Source organism: Stegodyphus dumicola, chromosome 1 (assembly GCF_044657685.1).
Source record: "Stegodyphus dumicola isolate Sdum_Otavi_A_Nest chromosome 1, ASM4465768v1".
In the NCBI taxonomy this organism is placed as follows: domain Eukaryota; kingdom Metazoa; phylum Arthropoda; class Arachnida; order Araneae; family Eresidae; genus Stegodyphus; species Stegodyphus dumicola.
In genome coordinates this window covers 169,847,039-169,861,576 of record NC_140768.1, presented here as the reverse complement: position 1 = coordinate 169,861,576, position 14,538 = coordinate 169,847,039, and the positions used below count along the sequence as shown (strand labels likewise).

The 14,538-nt window shown below is 33.4% G+C and overlaps 1 protein-coding gene across 1 annotated transcript in view; it reads right to left on the bottom strand.

Annotated features, from left to right (window-relative positions):
* Positions 1–14,538, bottom strand: part of LOC118190648 (mitochondrial inner membrane protease subunit 2-like) — a 293,811-nt gene that overhangs the window by 80,187 nt on the left and 199,086 nt on the right. The window lies entirely within an intron of this gene.

The following is a 14,538-nucleotide window of genomic DNA, read 5'->3' as shown; positions in this document are numbered from 1 at the left end:
TTGTGACAAAAGCCAAAAGATTCTTCGCTTACACGAAATGTCTCTAGAATATGCTATTAATAATCTAAAACAGGGATGTCAAACTCATAGGTACTCTTGGGCCAAACAAACAAGGTTTAACTTTAGGCGGGCCAAAAAAAAAAAAAAAAAAAATACAATATTTATAGAAACGTAGATTTATTTTGAATAATACAATAATAAACATATATATATATTTATATAGAAAAGAACAAGAAAAATTTAATGTTTACGTCCTGATACTTGACATCTCTTCTCTGCTATTATCTTTCCTATTTCGGGAGAAATTTTGTTTGCAGTGATAACTTTCAACGCTGACCCAAGGTGAGCATCATTAATACGGTTTCTAATAGGAGACTTATTACCTTTCATGACTGAAAATAACTGCTCGCACCGATAAGTGCTACCAAACATGGAAATAATTTCATATGCGAATTTTCGAGTATTTTCAAACCTGGCTGGTAAATATTTGTAAAATTCAGGCACGCCCACTTCAATGAATTTTGCTTTCAAATTTGAGTTGCATTGAATCTCGATCACCTCCATTTGGATATGGCTAGGTACTGAGTCAATACTTATTGAGAAAATCGAAGAAAACAAAAAAAAAAAAAAAATTATTTTCGAGGGAACTAAAATCATTAAACCTCGTTTCAAATTCAGTTGTTAAATTTGCAATTTTTTCTGCGTATTTTTGATACGAACAAGTATCATCTAAACTTGATTTGTTCATGCTGCACGTCGGGAAGTGCGTCAAATCTTCATTTTTAAGTTGTTTTTCCCAAAGAACTAGTTGACATTTGAATGCTTTAATTATGTCAAACATGTTCGTAATGATATGATCTTTTCCTTGTAACGATAAATTTAAATCGGTTAAGTGTTTGCTTATATCAACCAAGAAAGATAAATCTTGTATCCATATTGGATCGTAAAACAAACTTACGTCTTGATTTTTCGTTTTCAAAAACTGACATATTTCTTTTTCCCAGAATTTTTTGAGAATCTTGGAGCAAGATAACCAACGTACCTCGGTATAGTAGGACAAACCCGAATATTCACTATCTAACTCACTTAAGAAAGCAGTGAATTGACGCTGATTTAAAACTCGAGATCTTATAAAATTTATAACTTTTTTTATATATGACAAAACATTCTCCATATTTATTACTTTCGTGCATAGAACTTCTTGATGTATAATACAATGCATATGATGAATGTTTGAGCCGTGATTTTCACTAAGTTTTTTTCTTAGTAATGCTACGAAGCCCTTGTTTTTCCCGGTCATTGATGGAGCGCCATCTGTAGCTACAGAATTTAATTTTGCCAAAGGTAGATTGTATTTCTGCAGAAGTCCAAAAACACAAGTAAATATATCTTCTCCTGTGGTAGTACCAGGCATCGGTATTAGTTCCAGTAATTCCTCAAAAATGTTAAAATTCTTGTCACAAGAACGAAGAAATGTTAAAATTCTTGTCACAAGAACGAAGAAACACTGCTAATTGAGCTTTGCCACTAATGTCCGTGCTCTCGTCACAGGCAATGGAGAAACTTTCGAAACTAGATGACTTTGCTTTGATCTGATCACTTAAATTCGCGGCTAAATCAGTAACTCTTTCCGCAACTGTATTTCGAGACAATGAAATTGATTGAAAAGCCTTCACATTTCCAAGACAAACAATTTCTCCAGCTTTCATTAAGCATTCCTTGATGAAATCACCGTCAGTAAAAGGCTTCGAATGTTTAGCTATCAACTCGGACAAGACGTAGCTTGCATGTATCACCGCTTCACTTTCTTGCAATACTTTACTAAACATGGACTGTTGCTTTTTCACTCCTAACTTGAGCTCTTTCAACTTTTCTTCTCTCAGTAATCCTTCGTAATTGTTATATTTCGATTTGTGTTGTTCGTAATGACGTTTAATATTATATACCTTTGGTACATTAATAGTATTATTACATATCAAGCAGATTATTTTATCTTTTATTTCACAGCAAAAATATTCTAATTCCCATTTTACTTGGAATATTCTATGTTCGTCAGCGATTTTTCGTTTAATTTTACTACCACTTGGTTTTGATATAGACATACTGAATACAAAGGGCTGGAATAAACACGGTTAACGTTAAAAAGTTAACAAAAATTTATTATTTCCACAAGAGATAAATCAAAATGCTGAAATATTTCTTCAAAAATATTCTAACAATATCACAAAATGTCAAACGTCTAGCAAAAATCAATTCAGAAGAGAAACTAATTCTATCTCACAGCGAAATCGCTACAAATCAATCACAGCATTAAGTAAACAAACAGTTCGCTAGAACTACAGCTACTACTGAGATGAGTTGTTTGTTCTCGGCTTTTATAAGCTTTGTAATTAATTTCTCGAATATACTGAAATCATCTATAAATATCTGGATTTTTGTGGATGGCAACAGCAATTGCGAGATATTTATTTATTAGGTATTAAATGCACGTTTAACCTTCCAACGCAGCTGTCTTTTCAAAAATCGTCTGCGTTGCTAAGGCAACATGAAGCAAATCTAATTACAATTCTAAATAAAAAAACTAACTAAATAAATAACTATGAAATCTGTAACAATATGAATTAAGTAATAATTAATAATAAAGCAAAGTGCATGCACATGCATGCACCAATATATCGTACAAAACTATGATTGGAAAACTGAGACCATGAGTTCGGCCACATTCGGCTATCGGGGTATGCGTACAAGTTCTGAGTGCACGTGTCCCCCAAAAGCTGAAGGTAGCTGAACGCAAGCTACTCACACGCATTTGTAATTTAAGTAGTGTGTGTGTCAGCTCGCTGTGAGTAATCTAACAACACTGAATAAATTATCGTTAATTACTTAGCAGTAAACATTTCATTTTTTTCTTCTTCGATATGTTATTTTATTATTATATATATTTATTTTATTATTATATATATATTATTATTATATTTGCCGATATATTGGCCGGGCCGCAAAAATATTTGTTGTGGGCCGCGAGTTTGACATCCTTGATCTAAAAGTTTCTTAATGCAAATCTGAATCAATTTCCAAATTGGAATTAAAGACACTGCTTTTTCTTTCTCATCACTCCCACATAAGCCTCTTCTCGGGCTCTAATTCAGGCAACGAGGGATGAATATAAATGCAGTTATTTTACACGTTGAGTTCCCAGAAGGAAAAGAGAAATTAGCATATTAAACAATGTACGTAGTTGCTTTCAATCGAAATCCACCTCAGTTCGCTTTTGTACTCGAATGAGTGAGTGACGGAGAACGCGGACACCACCCCTCTACCATATTGGTTAATTGGTATAGCATCACGTCCACTCTTATCTAAAGCAACCTTGGTACATTTAGGTACACACTGCTGAATGCTTAGTACACATTACCGAGGATTTGAAAGTAAAAACTTGCTTAGTTATAATTATTATACATTACCGAATGCTTAGTACACATTACTTGGGATTAAAACATTGGTACACATTTACATTTATAGAACATTGGTACACATTTACATTTAGTTACTCATAATTTAAAATACACATTATTATTTATAAGTTCCATAACTTGGCACACATTACTGAAGACATTGCTGAATTCTTAGTAAACATTACTGAGGATTTGAAAATAAACACGTGCTTAATTATAATTACTATACATTACTGAAAATATTGTTGAATGCTTAGTGCACATTACTTAAGACTGAAAGTAAATACTTGCTTAATTATAATTTTTATATATTACTGAGTACATTGCTGAGGATATGAAATTGAACACTTTCTTAATTATAATTACGCTATTTACACAGATATATGCACCTATTCGTTTGGAGACTTATTTTATGCGTACACACATCTATGGATTTTTTTAATGCTGTACGTTTTTGTACTCGAGTACAAATATGCCGGTAAGTCAATCGCAAATACGCAGGAAATTGCCATTTTCAACATTGAAGATTCTTGCGGTACACAGAAACGGCGCTCACGAAATTAAGCTTATAATCTTAATGTGCATATCATTAGAAGTAAGATCAAGAACTAATATTCCGGTTCGTGTTTAAGAGATATATAAAAGTCTATCCCAATGACTCTTAAACAGAATTTTCCGGATCCCGGAAGTTCCAGGAGAAGTTGCAAAGCTTCCAATAGAAAATAGTAGCAAACAGACAGAACGCCGCCGTGTGAGTTCCCGACCTAAAGTATAACTGAACGGGATTTGCACTCTCAATTGCGGGGGAAAATCTACTACGCTAGCTGCCCCCACAGCTTTGAAGATCAGTGGCATTTATTGAAAGCATAAGCAAAATACAGATACAATGCAATTTTACATACACTTAATACATCTTTGCACATAGTGCTACGATTACATTCAGTAAAAGCAATCGCCGGGAATCGAACCACAGACCTCTGGAACACGCGCCGAGCGTGCTGACCACTGCACTATGAAGGCATGCTAAGAAAGCGGGAGAAATACCTTATAAAGTACATAAACAAATTTTGAAAACACTGCCCTTTTGTGTAATGAGTTTGTAAAGGTTATGTTAATTTTATTAACAGTTAAATTTTGAGTTCCTTTCCTATCAATTAACTTCAACTTACCACTTCCGGCCAGAACGTAATTTTAGAATCACGTCTGAATACATAATGAGGAAGAGCGGAATTTAACCGCGAAGTTCTTTGGGAGAGAGATACCTGGTATACTGGCTGCACGCGTCCGCCTTGTTAGGCTACTCTCTCATAAGCAATTATCACGCTCGGCCGTACTTTAGGCCCTTGATAGCTTCGCAGTCTATTAACGTTAAGGGCCAACTCCGTTAGAACTTTGATAGCTTCGGCTATACCTTTTTAGTTTAGATTAGTTTCGGTTAATTCTTAGTATCTTAAGTTCAAGCCGAAGGGTAGGCTCTATTGTACACTCCAAGACAGAGTTTTGTTAAATTTTAGTTGGAATAATAAAAGGGTAGTTTACCCTTCTATCTTGTTTCCTGTCACACGAACTCAAGCGATTATTCGCTTATCAGTTCTTAAGATTCTTCACTTCCAACAGTAACTCAGAATTACAAAGTGAGGAACTCCCGTGAAAGCTCATATATATTCCCGTGAAAGCTCATAATTCAATACTAATCTGGTAATAAAATATGTTCACAGTGCAGCTGATTCAAGTTAAGTCTCTACACTTACTCAAAATTACGCAGTTTACATGTCCATAAAAATATTATATTTAAAAATATTAAAATTATTAAAAATATTATTTTCGCAATTCAAAATAATAAAATAATTAAAGTTTTTTATCTTTCAAACTGTTCTAAATCAAAACACATCCTTGAGAACATAGTTTCAGCTCTTTCATGATGAAGCAGACATGTCATGGAGAAAATGCAGTTTATACATTAGAGTTCAGACGACATGATGTTATATATTGGTGCTCAGTTATTTCAAAACACAGTTTACATTCATTGTCCGTTGAATAAGTTTTACACAGTCACTTGATACTTAAATCAGTTCAAACATTGAGTTGGTAATTGCCACCAATAAATTGAGTCCATGTGCTATCAATTTCAACAAATACACAAAGGTGAACTAAGGCTTACTCGTTTATAAGGATATTCCGAAATAATTCCAATCAAATACCGAATGGTAGTCATGAAGTTACCCCTTTGCGGCACAGTGTGTCCGGTCTGGACACACCTAAAAATTTCCTTCTGTACGCACAGAAAAATTGAATGAAAAAGAATTTATAGGTTACTATAGGTTACTCTGAACCTTCTTTATTTATCGCAGATGGCAGCTCAACACAAAACAGTTAATATATTTTAGCCATGTTTAGTTTTTAAGACCCTCATTTTTCAAAGAAATCTTCCAGATTTTTTTAGTGTATAAAAGGAATTGTTTGAAACGAAATTTCTATGATATTTTTTGGCTGTATGCTAATCTCCTTATTCTCTATTAGTTTTAAATTTTTACCTTGAAATTTTGCCTAAAATCAAACAGGGAACCCGAAATGTGCCCAGACCATGCTCACCGATCATCTAGGACAACTGAGAGCCTGTATTTTGTTTCTTTGCATCTCATCGGTCAGTTCATTGACAACAATGCTCGTTTCAGAACTCTTTTCGAAGCTCTATTGAATCAGTGTGCCCACTTTGTGCACACCTACACAATTAAAACGATAAATGCTATCTTCACAAAACTTTACCGTTGTACTCCTCTAGGCCTTAGACTGCCTACCTTTTTTTTTTAATCAAAACTCCGACTTTAAAAGGTAGCGTAAAGGGTTAACGAAAATAAAAGAGCAATTGGCAAATACACAATCGAACGACAGTATTTGTGTAATCGTACGTAGTATTAAAGTTAGGGGTTTCTTTGAAACATGAATATTATTATTTTAAGGTTTCGTAAAGGATCTAAAAGGTTTTTCTGCATCAAAAAGAACATTGGTCAATTAATTTACAAAACGAAACAAAACATGCAGTAATAAAGGTACTTGTGATCACAGAGTTAGTATGAGCAAGGCGTAATTACATTTTTCAGTAAGCAGTGAAATGCAAAACTCTTCTATGACCCCCCACCCCAAAATGGAAGTAACCAAAAAAATGAAAGAATATATTTTTAGTAGAGGTGCCAAATGTAGTTGTAATCGGGGTAAGTAGTAACACACAAGTTACGCAGAGGTTTACTTTATCAGAATTTTCACGACGGGCCGTATTATGTAAGTACAGTCAATACTCCACTGAAACGGACAGCAAGGAGTTGTGTGCACGTGCTTCGATTTAACCAGTTAACGGGAAAATATACATTCCTATATATTATTCATATATGCATTATTATTATTATTATATATATAAATTTAACAAACATTCTCTATTCGTAAAAAGCAAATTTAAAGTTAATATAAATTTAATTTAATGCAAACAAATAAATGATTAATGTTGCTGCGAACTAATCTACAATATCATTTAAATTCTGAGAGCATATGTAAATCAAGTGCAAGTATCAAAATCCATGAATAAATATATAATTCTAAAAATTATTTAATCTTAAAAATTATTTAGAAAAATGCATAAGTGAATGATTGTTGAGCAGGCAGGAGACAGACTTATCAAGGGGAAGTTGCGCCTCCAAAGCTAACTCTTCAATCATTCAATTCGTGTGTCGTCATTCATGTAAACAAGAGTAAAAGTCAAACCAAAAGTAATACCAAATGTGGTGAATTACTAAAAAGAAATTTAAACAAGTCTAATTTTAAGAAATTAGCAATTAAAAGACAAGAATTAAAATTTAAAAAATTAAAAAATAAGAGCAGAATACCAAATCTTTTATAAAACCAAAGTAGTTTAGAAACTCTTGCCCACAGAAACTTCCCCTATACGAATTATACATATAAATCAAAAGAAACTAGGCATTATCTATAAAAAACATATATAAATTACTTTACTTAAATAATACTAAAATTATTATACTTAAATAATACTAAAAAGGCAAGTAAATAGTAAGTTTTAATTTAACTTACCAACTAGTTTGTTGTTGGGCGGGGGTGGATAAGCATTGATAAACTAAGTGATGTAAATAAGTAAGTAATGTAACTAATTTGATAAGCTAAGCAATGTAAAATGTGTGTTCTGTTGTAAAAATGTGTAAAAAAAATTGCAAAATTCAAACTGTAGCGTTATATGAAAAAAATGTTGCAAATTATTAAAAAAAGTAAAATATTAAGGATGTAAATACTGAAAAGTTTTTGAAAAAGTACTAATAAAATTTTGAAGTAAAATTTAATTTTAATTTATATTTTGAAGAAAATTTTATATATAAATGTTATATTTAAAGAAAGAAATTAATTGTAATATTCTAAATTTATTAAATGGTTTAATTAAAACTTTACTAAATACCGGCCAAAGGTTAGAAAAATTAGAAAAAGATAAAAATCTTCACTCAATTCGGACTATAATTGAGACTTTTGAAAAAAGTTGTCCTTCATTAGTAAAAGTAAAGAATACAGTATTGATTATATGCATATTTACAAATTAATTTTTACAATATTTACAAGATAATCCCTTAACTCTTCAAAATCCTTCATTACCCTTCAGTTAAGGTTTAAGGTAATGTTATCATACCATAAAGAGTCAAAATATTATTTAAAAAAGTTCATGCCTGCCTTTTTAATATATAAATTAATAAATTGTGTTGGAACTTGGTTATTAACTTGAACATTAATCAGTTTTATTATTTCTTCCTTTAAATCTTCTATTTCAGTACATATATTTTTTATTCTGATTATTTGGCTATAAAAAGTGTTTCCTATTACTTTTCTAGAGATATTAGAGTTCCAATTAATTAGTTTAATAGTATTAAACTGGAAATTCCTCCATTTATCATATAATTTAATTTTAATGTGTTTAATTATTTTCAGGTCTAGATATTCAATAGTATCATGATTCGTATTAGTTTTATTAAGTGTTAAACTACCCAAAGCAGAATTATTATTGAAAGTTATAATATCATCTATGTATCTAAATGTATTTGCAAATAACTTTAATTCATTCTTATTCAAACTTAGTTTGAATTTATTTCTTGTATTCATATCAGCAAAATTACCGAACATTTGGTTTTGTGTATCTGATGAATGAAAAATTATTCTACGAAAAACGACAATCACAATCAAGGAATCACAAATACATTTAGGAATATAAAGATTTTTCCTAAAATTGTTACAACTAGCCCTTACTTACCCTACTTCACAATTATATATGACAGAAATATTGTACTGAAAGAAAATAACTTACTGTAGTTTAACACCAAACAAATAAAGAAGTTTAGTGTGAAATCAAATACAAATAAGCAAGAAATTGCCATTAACATAGTTCCATTGAACTTACTGTTATGTTGTGAACACAGTAAAAATTGTAACTCTTCAAATGGTATTTCGAGTGTCTGCTCAAAACACATTTTTCTACACCTCATGCAGGAACGGAGTGAAAACTTCTCCTATTCATAAAAATGCTATGCAGGAAAATTTAGAAAGCTGTTAAGAAATCCTAATTCAGGGGTGAATTAGTTCAAGAAATAATTTTGACATCAAAGAAATAGATGTAATAATAAGCACTCCACTTTGCACATAAAGCAATTTAACTTCTGCTGTGTTTACCTTAAAAACAATTCTTTGATGAAAAAGGCCTGGGTTCTAGTGATATCAAACGTATTCAATAATGTGAGTGAGCGAGAGTGAGGCTATTGGCGCAAAACCAAAGATGATTATAACGCGCCAAACACGAGGTGGGATGATCAAAATTGATGAACCTGAAATACAATAAATAAAAACAGGTGGACAAATGTGCCAAATCCAGAGGATGAAGTCATATAAAAACAAGGTAAAAGCGCACATTAAAATCCAAGACACAATCTTCAAAACAAATTACATTAGATAATAAAAGCCAGTCTCTTTTAAATAATAAAATAAATTACAATTGACCTCTCTTCCGATTAAATGGTCGAGAGAAAAGTCACAGCTATTAAAATATTTCTGACGAAGACTATTTAAACATGGGCACTCGATTAAAATATGACGGACTGATAGACAAACATTACAATTCAAACAAACAGGCTCATTCTCAGCCTTCAAAAGGTAGTTATGTGTCACCCTAGTGAAACCAATTCTGAGGTGAGTCAAAAGAACTTCATCCTTACGATTTCCAGCAAAATTCCAATGCTCAATTCTAGGCTTTACATTTCTCAACTTGTTGTGAATCTGAACGTCCCAAATTTGCTGCCATTTTTTTCGGATCTTACCCTTGATGACACAGCAGATGTCTCTAAAAGGGATGAGGCGACTGGACAGTTCAACAGCAGATTTTGCTGCGATATCTGCAAAGCTCATTTCCCTTTAATCCCGCATGCCCAGGAACCCAGCAGTACAGGACTTCATATCCTTGAATCGTTAAGTTTATATGAATCTTGAGAACATCCATTACCACAGGAGTGTGAGTGCTGCGAAAAGCTTCCAACAATTTAAGAGCACTATATGAGTCTGTATAAACTATGAACTTTTTGTGGCAATTGAGATGTACAGAAGACTATAATATATTGCAGTTAGTTCAGATGTTAGGACTGAGAAAACATGGCGCAGGCATCTACCTTCTAGTATTCAATAACGATTTCTTGCTTATTTTAATTAACTTTTACGTTTAACTTCTTTATTTCTGTCAGAGAAAGACTCACCTGTAGTTTTAGTGGCTGTGAAAGATATGAGTAGGTACTTATTAAAACCATGTAAATCAAAATGAACTCTTCCTACCATGTAATTCCCGAAACGTGAAATCTCCTCTAAATCTAATATTACAGAAAAATTTTCAGTCTTCGTTTATTGATTGTTTATAGCCATAATTATTCATATTGTTACGAAATGTACAGGCGCGGTAAGATGGCTTACCCGCAAAGCAGTTTTAGGATTGCCATAAAATGGCAAGGAAAGGCAGGGATGCCACATTTGGCGAGAAAACGTCCACTTGACGACACTTGGCGACAAAATTGGCGATATGCCATGGACGGATGGAGAACCTTCTGGAACGAATTCTTACTGGTTTAGCCCAGAATGTTCTCGAACACCAGTCAAAAGCTATATAAACCCCGCTGGTACGCGAAGAGTTAGTTAGTATCGAGTTGGTGTCTCGTCTAGCGAGTCAATCCCTGCGGAGTCGATCGTGTTGAAAGCCGGACAGCGAGTGCCGAGTGGATCGTCGAGTGCACCGAAAGAGTCTCTTAGTCTATCGCGGTTAGTGCATCGTCGAGAGAGCGTGTTGAGCTCCGGGAACGACTGAACCGAAGAGTCAGGAGCTGTGCTTTGTGTGTCGTCGAGTGCATCGCGAGTTGTAGCGTGGAGAGCCTCGAGAGTACGTGGAGTTCTGAGAACGACTAAGCAGAGTCGGGAACTGTACTCTGATGCTTTGCAGTGAAGCTGTCTCCACCGTGATAGCTTGATAACCTGAAAGCTGTGTCAGTTGTCCTGATTAATATTAGTAAATAAAATGTGTTTCGATACTTCAACAAGTGTCGTCGTTATTCACTCCAAATCTACAAACCCCGTACGAACGTGAAGGAAGAAAATAACATAACAACTGGTGTCAGAAAAGAAAAAGGCAACAATATACTTGTGTGCCTTCATTGACAATAACCAATCTATGATTCAAAAACATATGTCAGTCTCTATAGCAACCCATGAAATTCCATTTGACACGTGTTAAAGATGCAGGAAATCCAGGATGGAAACCCTTTCCTTAAAACCGAAAAATTGATTCGTTACTAAGGAAAGCTGAAGACAGCTTTAGCTTACATGACCTACATTCGGAGCCAAAAATTGTAAAGGTAAGGCTAATTTGTAAGGCTACGCCTCGACGCCAGAGCTAATGCAACTGATGCAGCTGCTAAAGGCGGCAGAATTTAGGGACGGCAAAATTTTTAGAATTTAAAGAGACTCCAGAACGTAAAATTTAGGAGCGTCAGAAACTGCACTGAATGGCAAAAAGCCTATCCCCGATTCTGAATAAAAGCCTATCCCCGATTCTGAATAAAAGCCCGCTAGAAAGAATACTTTCGTACACAGCCATTTGATCATGTCATATTATTCAGAATCATATCTGGCTATAACTTAATATAGGCAGCGTTGGTCGTGACGTGTGTTCAGAGTGAATCCATGGACTGCTTCATAGATCGAGGAAATGGGGGAGGGGGTTAAAGGGAAGACACTGACAAAGAGAAGGGGGTACCGTCTGAAGTCTGTGAGAGAAATTCTTCATCGTGCCGAGGATGACAAATTGAGAAAAGATGATGGTCGACAGTCGATATCGGCTCTGCGGAAGTGGCCCGACAGCCGCTTCCAAACGACAATAACTCACGTCTCCGGTTATCTGGCCTTCCATCTTATCTCAGGAACCTAACTTGAGGAAGGGAGAGGTTCAGAGATGCAAGGCCTGTTTTCTTTTTTTTTTTTTTTTTTTTTTTTTTGTTTGTTTGTTTGTTATTTTCAAATAAAGTAAGTTTTGCCAGAGAATATTTTTTTAACAATATTTTTTATTTTAATGCTTACATAGGAAGCTCTGCATTAACAAGTATGCGCAGTGACTGTATTTAGAGAAGACAGAGATGTCATTAACAAACTCAAACTTCAAGGATTAAAGAAAGGAATTTTGATAACCGTTCTATTATTTTGTTTAGCTTAAATTATTCGAACTTACTCGAATACCTCGTAGCATAAAAGTGTATAAGAAAAGTTGATTACTGAACTAAAATGCCAGAGGAAATATAAAAAATGGAAGAGCATAATATTGATAATATATGGGTGATGTAATTTTTTTAATTTAAAAATAGCAGCAAGGGTGAAATAAAGTGTTCTCAGGCTTCCGGATGGTCATTGCACATTTTAGACATCATCTAAATCTATTAAATGAATAAGTATTTAAAACTAATTTGTGCATTTAAGAATATTTAAAAAAATGAATAAACCTTAACTCTTAGCCTTCTAGGCATCATAATATATCAATTTATACGTTTTAATTACACGAAATAGGAAATAACAACTAATCAACTTATGCAGGCTAATTAATCTTCTCCCAACCCCCAACCATTAGATCTCCCTTTTAAATTTGTATGGAACTGAAAAAAGAGATTCCCCCCCTAGCACACTATAGGTCTACTTTCCCTAATGATTTCTCCAATCCAACCAGAAGCCTGCTATTCCTGACTCCCTTCTGACTCTAGACCCAGCTACCACATTCAGCCTCGGACTCGCATCGCTGAAGGACTATCTCTTCGGAACCGTATTTCAATTTTTCCTTGTCTCGCTCTACCACTCTTCTACTCAACATTTGGTTTTTTAACAATTGCTCTCACAAGATATGTCTCATCATCTCAACTTTTCTCATCAACTACTAAATAATTGCTTAAAATTCTTCATCTTCACTTATGCCATTCCCATGCTACGCACAATGTTCGAAAAAAGATTACGCAGCTACATTGGGATGGGGTCTGTACCCAGGAGCCCGGAAAAATGGACATAGTTCTACGAGACGCCGGATAGTCAACGTCTCGATTTAATTGCATAAATCTTCCTCGGAGAATTATTTTGCAAAAATGAAGGCAAGAACTACGTTGGAAATTTAACAATGATAGAAATATTGCATATATACTTTTTTAATGTATTCCTGCGATGTTCCCTGATGTTTTACGTACGGATTATTGTGCTTTTGGTCGCTTGACAAGACCTCTTTCTAAGCGCAAACCCACAACAATTGAGAAAGTCTGGAAAGCAGTGGAAGATAATGTAAATCAGTTCCCCCTCTAAATTTTATTTTTAAAAAAAAAACCCTCTACAATGGCAATCATGATGCAGAATTATAGTACAAAAAAAAAACAAAAAAAAAAGAGAGAGAGAGAGAGATGCTTTAAACTTTGTTCTGACTTTAGCAGAGAGGTTGCACTCTCGGCACGCGCCGATAAAAAAGTATAAAAAAATAACTTGCTATAGTAGAACTCTTGATGCTTGAACCTTGAAGTCAAAAATACTTAAAATGATTTTCATAGCAGCAGCTATGTGGAAAAATTATATAAATGTGTTGAGTTTCGTTAATAAAATGTTGCTCTATGCTGTTAAGTTAATTAATCCCGGTTTAACCTATATTAATGATTATTCCCACCAGTACAATTGTTCTATGAATTTTGAAAACGATACTATGCTCTACCAACTGAAACATGAATGACTTGAATCATGACATCATCATTACACACTTTAAACACAATTAAACGGCCCCGAAATTGTTCTAAAATCATGTAACACCTTCTGTAGCATGGAGTTCTTACGACAACAGTTTTATTTTCGATGCTCAGTATGTTAATGTTTACAAAGATGCAATTTAATAGGAACTTACTGCTAAGATTCGTGTCATTTGTTCTAACACCAGGAGAATAATCTTACATCGATTCCAAACGGCCTGAAACTGTTTTATAAATCCATCAAAATATATTTAAGTATTACATACCTTCTTAAGTAAATTTTTATTGCAAATAATAGTGTTTTAAAATAGTAACTCGAAGAAGCTTAAGAGAATCCGAAATTAAAAAGTTAGAAACATCTTTCACTTTGGTATAGATTATGAAATTCTGTAAATTTCTATGCAATAACACAGATAAATTCATTACTAAACAATACATATATGATATTTAGTTACGCGTCATAACAAAGCAGATATTCTGCATTAAAAGATTTTAACACAGTATTTCCAATAAAATTAATCGCAATATTTCGTGTAAGAAAAATAATTATATATTTACAGAAATGGTACTCTTTATGCACATAAAAAGTGCGTAACTGAAAGAAAATATTTTATGTATTTACAGTAAAAGTTTACTATAAAACTAGCAGTTCCATATTTACAATGCTATATAACGTACTATGCTCAGAAATTAGATAATAAAGATTGAATATTATAAAATAACAGTAATTTTTATTCAAGTAGTGAAGTAAAACC